The sequence below is a fragment of the Nerophis ophidion genome, linkage group LG04 (assembly GCF_033978795.1).
Source record: "Nerophis ophidion isolate RoL-2023_Sa linkage group LG04, RoL_Noph_v1.0, whole genome shotgun sequence".
NCBI classification, from domain to species: Eukaryota; Metazoa; Chordata; class Actinopteri; order Syngnathiformes; family Syngnathidae; genus Nerophis; species Nerophis ophidion.
The window spans coordinates 9,363,340-9,369,339 of record NC_084614.1 but is presented as its reverse complement, the minus strand read 5'-3'; the positions used below and the strand labels follow the sequence as shown (position 1 = coordinate 9,369,339).

At 46.9% G+C, this 6,000-nt stretch overlaps 1 long non-coding RNA gene across 1 annotated transcript in view; it reads right to left on the bottom strand.

Annotated features, from left to right (window-relative positions):
• Nucleotides 1-3,670: 3,670 nt before the first annotated feature.
• LOC133550512 (uncharacterized) overlaps nt 3,671-6,000 on the bottom strand; it is a 31,740-nt gene continuing 29,410 nt past the window's right edge. Inside the window, exon 3 of the long non-coding RNA XR_009806284.1 lies at nt 3,671-4,257. This is a non-coding gene — a long non-coding RNA (uncharacterized LOC133550512). The remainder of the gene's footprint in view (nt 4,258-6,000) is intronic.

Genomic DNA, 6,000 nt, shown 5'->3' with positions numbered 1-6,000 from the left:
AGGACCTGAAACTGGAACAAGCCTGGCTTGAAACAGGACTTGTAACTGGAACAAACATGGCTCAAGCAGGACCTGAAACTGGAATAAACTTGGCTTGATGCAGTACCAGACACTGAAACAAGCTTGGCTTGAAGCAGGACCTGAAACTGGAAGAAGCTTGGCTTCAAGTAGGACCTGAAACTGGAACAAGCTTGGCTTGAAACAGGACCTGAGACTGGAACAAACTTGGCTCGAGCCGGACCTGAAACTGGAATGGGCTTGGCTTTAGCGAGAACTGGAACAGGCTTGGCTTGAGCGGGACCTGGAACTGGAACGGGCTTAGCTTGAGCGGGACCTGGAACAAGCTTGGCTTGAGCGAGACCTGAAACTGGAACGGGCTTGGCCTGAGCAGGACCTGAAGATGGGGCGGGCTTGGCTTGGCTGGACTGGAAGCTGGGGCAGGCATCGCTTGAGCAGGACCTAAAGATGGGGCGGGCTTGGTTTTAACATGATTTTAAACTGAAGCGCGCTTGAGGTGAGCAAAATTCTTTGGTGCAGTGAGCTTGGCTTGACGCAGGACCTGAAACTGGAACAATTTTGGCTTAAAGAAGGACCTGAAACTGGAACAAACTTGGCTTGAAGCAGGATCTGAAACTGGAACAAACTTGGCTTGAAGCAGGACCTAAAACTGGAACAAACTTGGCTCGAGCCGGACCTTAAACTGGAACGGGCTTGGCTTGAGCTGGACCTGAAACTGGAACAGGCTTGGTTTGAGTGAGACCTGAAACTACAACATGCTTGGCTTGAGTGGGACCTGAAAATGGAACGGGCTTGGCTTAAACAGGACCTGAAAATGGAACAGGCTTGGCTTGAAGCAGGACCTGAAACTGGAAGAAGCTTGGCTTCAAGCAGGACCTGAAACTGGAACAAACTTGGCTCGAGCCGGACCTGAAACTGGAATGGGCTTGGCTTTAGCGAGAACTGGAACAGGCTTGGCTTGAGCGGGACCTGGAACTGGAACGGGCTTAGCTTGAGCGGGACCTGGAACAAGCTTGGCTTGAGCGAGACCTGAAACTGGAACGGGCTTGGCCTGAGCAGGACCTGAAGATGGGGCGGGCTTGGCTGGACTGGAAGCTGGGGCAGGCATCGCTTGAGCAGGACCTGAAGATGGGGCGGGCTTGGTTTTAACATGATTTTAAACTGAAGCGCGCTTGAGGTGAGCAAAATTATTTGGTGCAGTGAGCTTGGCTTGAAGCAGGATCCGAAACTGGAACAAACTTGGCTTGAAGCAGGATCCGAAACTGGAACAAACTTGGCTTGAAGCAGGACCTAAAACTGGAACAAACTTGGCTCGAGCCGGACCTTAAACTGGAACGGGCTTGGCTTGAGCTGGACCTGAAACTGGAACAGGCTTGGTTTGAGTGAGACCTGAAACTACAACATGCTTGGCTTGAGTGGGACCTGAAAATGGAACAGGCTTGGCTTAAACAGGACCTGAAAATGGAACAGGCTTGGCTTGAGCAGGACCTGAAATTGGAATGAGCTTGGTTTGAACAGGACCTAAAATTCGAACGGGCTTGGCTTGAGCAACACCTGAAACTGAAGCAAACTTTCTTAAAACAGAATCTGAAACTGGAACAAACTTGGTTAAAACAGCACATGAAACTTGAGCAAGAATTGAAGATGGAACATTTGACTTGAACAGGACCTGAAAATAGAGCAAGCTTGGCTTGAAACAGGACCTGAAACTGGGATGACCTTGGCTTGAAGCAGGACCTGAAATTGGAACAAGCTTGGCTTAAGCCGGACCTGAAACTGGAACAAGCTTGGCTTGAACCGGACCTGAAACTGGGGCGGGCTTGGCTTAAACAGGACTTAAAACTTTGACGGGCTTGGCTTGAGCAGGACTTGAAGCTGTGAAGGGCTTGGCTTGAGCAGGACTTGAAACTGTGACTGGCTTGGCTTGAGCAGGACTTGAAGCTGTGACAGGATTGGCTTGAGCAGGACCTGATGCTGGGGCGAGCTTGGCTTGAGCGAGACTTGAAACTGGGGCGGGCTTGGCTTGGCTTGAAACTGTAGCGCGCTTGGCTTGAGCATGATTCTTTGCTGCGGTAAGCTTGACTTGAACAGGACTTTTCAAATTGGGCGAGTTTGGCTTGAGCAGGATCTGCAACTGGAACAAGCTTGGCTTGAAGCAGGACCTGAAACTGGAACAAGCTTGAGCCTGACCTGAAACTGGAACAGGCTTGGCTTGAGTAGGATTCTTTGCTGCGGTAAGCTTGACTTGAACAGGACTTTTTAAATTGGGCGGGCTTGGCTTGGCAGGGCTTGAAACTGGAACAAGCTCAGCTTGAAGCAGGACTTGAAAGTGGAACAAGCTTTGCTTGATCGGGACCTGGAACAGGAACAGGCTTGGCTTGAGCAGCACCTGAAACTGAAGCAAACTTAGTAAAAACAGAATCTGAAACTGGAGCAAACTTGATTAAAACAGCACATGAAACTTGAGCAAGTTTGGCTTGGGCAAGACTTGAAAATGGAACCATTTGACTTGAGCAGGACCTAAACTTAGAGCACACTTGGCTTGAGCAGGACTTTAAACTGGAACAGCTTGGCTTGAGCAGGACCTGAAACTGAAGCAAACTTGTTTAAAACAGAATCTGAAACAAGTTTGGCTTGAAGCATGACCTGAAACTGGAATGAGCTTGGCTTGAAGCAGGACCTTAAACTGGGCCGGACTTGGCTGGAGCAGGACTTGAAGCTGGGGCAAACTTGCCTTTAGCAGGACTTAAAGCTGGGGCGAGCTTGCCCTTAATAGGACCTAAAGCAGGGGCAGGCATGACCTGAGCAGGACTTGAAGCCTGGACGAACTTGGCTTGAGCAGGACTTAAAGCTGGGCCGAACAAGACTTTAAAATGACTTGAAACTGGAGTTTGCTCTGCTTGAGCAGGATTCTTTGCTGCGGTGAGCCTGACTTTAACAGGACTTTTAAATTGGGAGAGCTTGGCTTGAGCTGTACCTGATACTGGAACAACCTTGGCTTGAAACAAGACCTGAAACTGGGGCGGTCTTGGCTTGAGCAGGACTTGAAGCTGGGGCGAGCTTGGCTTGAGCAGGACCTGAAACTGGAACAGGCTTGGCTTGAGCGGGATTCTTTGCTGCGTGAGCTTGGCTTGAAGCTGGACCTAAACAAGCTTGGTTTGAAGCAGGACCTGATACTGGAACAAGCTTAGCTTGGAGCAGGACCTGAAACTAGAACAAGCTTGGCCTGAAGCAAAACGTAGAACTGGAACAAGCTTGGCTCGAAGAAGGACCTGAAACTGGAATAAGCTTGGCTTGAAGCAGGACCTGAAACTGAAACCAAAATTGGCTTGAGCTAGGCCTGAAACTGGAACGGTCTTGGCTTGAGCAGGACTTGAAACTGGAACGGGCTTGAATTTAACGGGATCTGAAACTGGAACGGGCTTGGCTTGAAGCAGGACCTGAAACTGGAAAAGGCTTGGCTTGAAGCAGGACCTGAAACCGGCTTGGCTTGAGCAGGACATGAAACTGAAACAACCTTGGCTTGAAGCAGGACCTGAAACTGGGGCAGTCTTGGCTTGAGCAGGACTTGAAGCTGGGGCGAGCTTGGCTTGAGCAAGACTTGAAGTTGGAGCATTTTTTACTTGACCTGGACCTGCAACCAGGGCAAGAGTAGCTTGAGCAGGACCTGAAAACAGGAACAAAGTTGGCTTGAACAGGACCTGAAACCGGGGGTGGGCTTGGCTTGAGCAGGACTTGATGCTGGTGTAACCTATACATGCAACAAAGCAATGTAAAATATATGGGGTGTTATGGGCTAGGAACAGAAGACTCGAGTTTTGACTCAAAGAGAGAAGGCAGAGACTGAATAACTGTTTGCTTGTCACCCTGTATTAAATTGTTAGTGATGGACAGCATCTATACATATACACGCACAACAATGAGTTGAATGGTCATTCAACGTGAGAGCAGTTTGAAGGAAACAATTACTATAAACATAGACGCAATATCAATTCAATGATTAAGTGTCTTTGGATCTGGTTTAACCTCAGCTGAGATATTAAAGTTCTTGGAGACAGTATAAGCAGTACAGTCCATGTGGTACGGTTTTGGCGCTTAAGTGTGTAGAGGGTGGCTTGAGAGCCTCTTACCAGCCCAGACAGAATAGGTGGTGGGGTTCCTGGCTGGAATCTCCCCAGAACAGGTCCGTGGACTAGATGCTTTTTTTCCTTAGCTTGACATCAAAGGGAGAAGCCTGGCCTGTGTAAAAACCAGGACCATCTTTATAAATCCATGTGTACACAAATCAAACATCTTCATTAAATAACACTAATTGCATAATAAGTATTCAGAACAGGTTCTAGTTTTTTCCTCAATATTGTACAACATAAATCAACGTACATGTCAAACTCCCAATATGCAATACAGTGCTAAAATAATCTTTAGCAACATAAATACAACCTATAAAAAGCGATCAGTTCTCTAAAGGTGCTTATTATCAAACAAATTCAAAAGTAAATTCAATTTAAAGTAATATAAAGCTAATAGCTTCAGTAATAAAGTGGATATAGTTGTTGTACGTGTCAAATATAAATGCAAAGCTAAAAACGCCATAAGTGCACAAATGTAATCACGGGTTCAATAAAGAAATATGCCAAAAAGACTGCTAAAATGAAAACAATTGGAGAGCGACTATTGCTAAAGGTGCTAATTTCATAAACAAGGACTCACCAACTCCGCTTCTACAGGGTTACAGGTTTCTACAGCTCAATGACAAAACTATGGCGCTGGTCGTCGGCTATATAAGGTTAACAAATCTGCATTTAGTTAAGAATCCCGTCAGCACAATATTTTGTGTGAAAACGAAGATTAAATACCTACGTTAAGCAGAATTACAACCTGTTTCCCCTCACATGTACTGGCCACTTCCTGCTACTGGAATATAATTAAAGTTACATGGACCGCGGCGGTCACGTGACTGGGAGGAAGTGCAGTGCTCAAAGAGCAATAGGGAGCAAGAGCATAAAAGTGTCCATAGAAAAGTATGAATTTGACACCTGTGTTACACTGGGGCGAACTTGGCTTGAGCAGCACCTGAAACTGGAGCAAGCTTAGCTTGAGTAGGACCTGAAACTGGACACGAGCTTGGCTTGAACTGGACCTGAAACTGGACCCAAGCTTGGCGTGAACAGGACCTGAATGGAGCAAGCTAGGCTTAAAGCTGGTGAGAGCTGTGATTGAAGCTGGGGCGGGCTTGGCTTGAGCAGGACTTCCAACTAAGGGAAGCTTCCTTTAAGATGGACCTGAAACTAGAGCGAGTTTGGCTCAAACAGAATCTGAAACTGGAGCAAGCTTGAAACGAAAATAATCTGAAACTGGAGAGACCTTTACTCAAACAAGACTTAAATATAGATCATTTTTGACTTGGACTCGAGCAAGACATGAATATAGATAATTTTTTACTTGAACAGGACATGAAACTGGAACAATTTTGGCTTGAAGAAGGACCTGAAACTGGAACAAACTCGGCTTGAAGCAGGACCTGAAACTGGAACAGGCTTGGCTTGAGTAGTCCCTAAAACTGGGGCGGGCTTGGCTTGAGCAGGACCTGAAACTGGAATGGGATTGGCTTGAGCAGGACCTGAAATTAGAACGGGCTTTGCTTGAACAGGACCTAAAACTGGAACGGGCTTGGCTTGAGCAGCACCTGAAACTGGAGCAAACTTGGTCAAAACAGCTTATGAAACTTGAGCGAGCTTGGCTCAAGCAAGACTTGAAGATGCAACACTTTTGACTTGAACAGGACCTGAAACAAGAGCAAGCTTGGTTTTAACAGGACCTGAAACTGAAGCAAACTTGGTTAAAACAGAAACTATCACTGGAACAAACTTGGCTTGAAAAAGGACCTGAAACTGGGACGACCTTGGCTTGACGCAGCATCTGAAACTGGAAAAAGCTTGACTTGAGCAGGACCTGAAACTGGAATAAACTTGGCTTGAACCG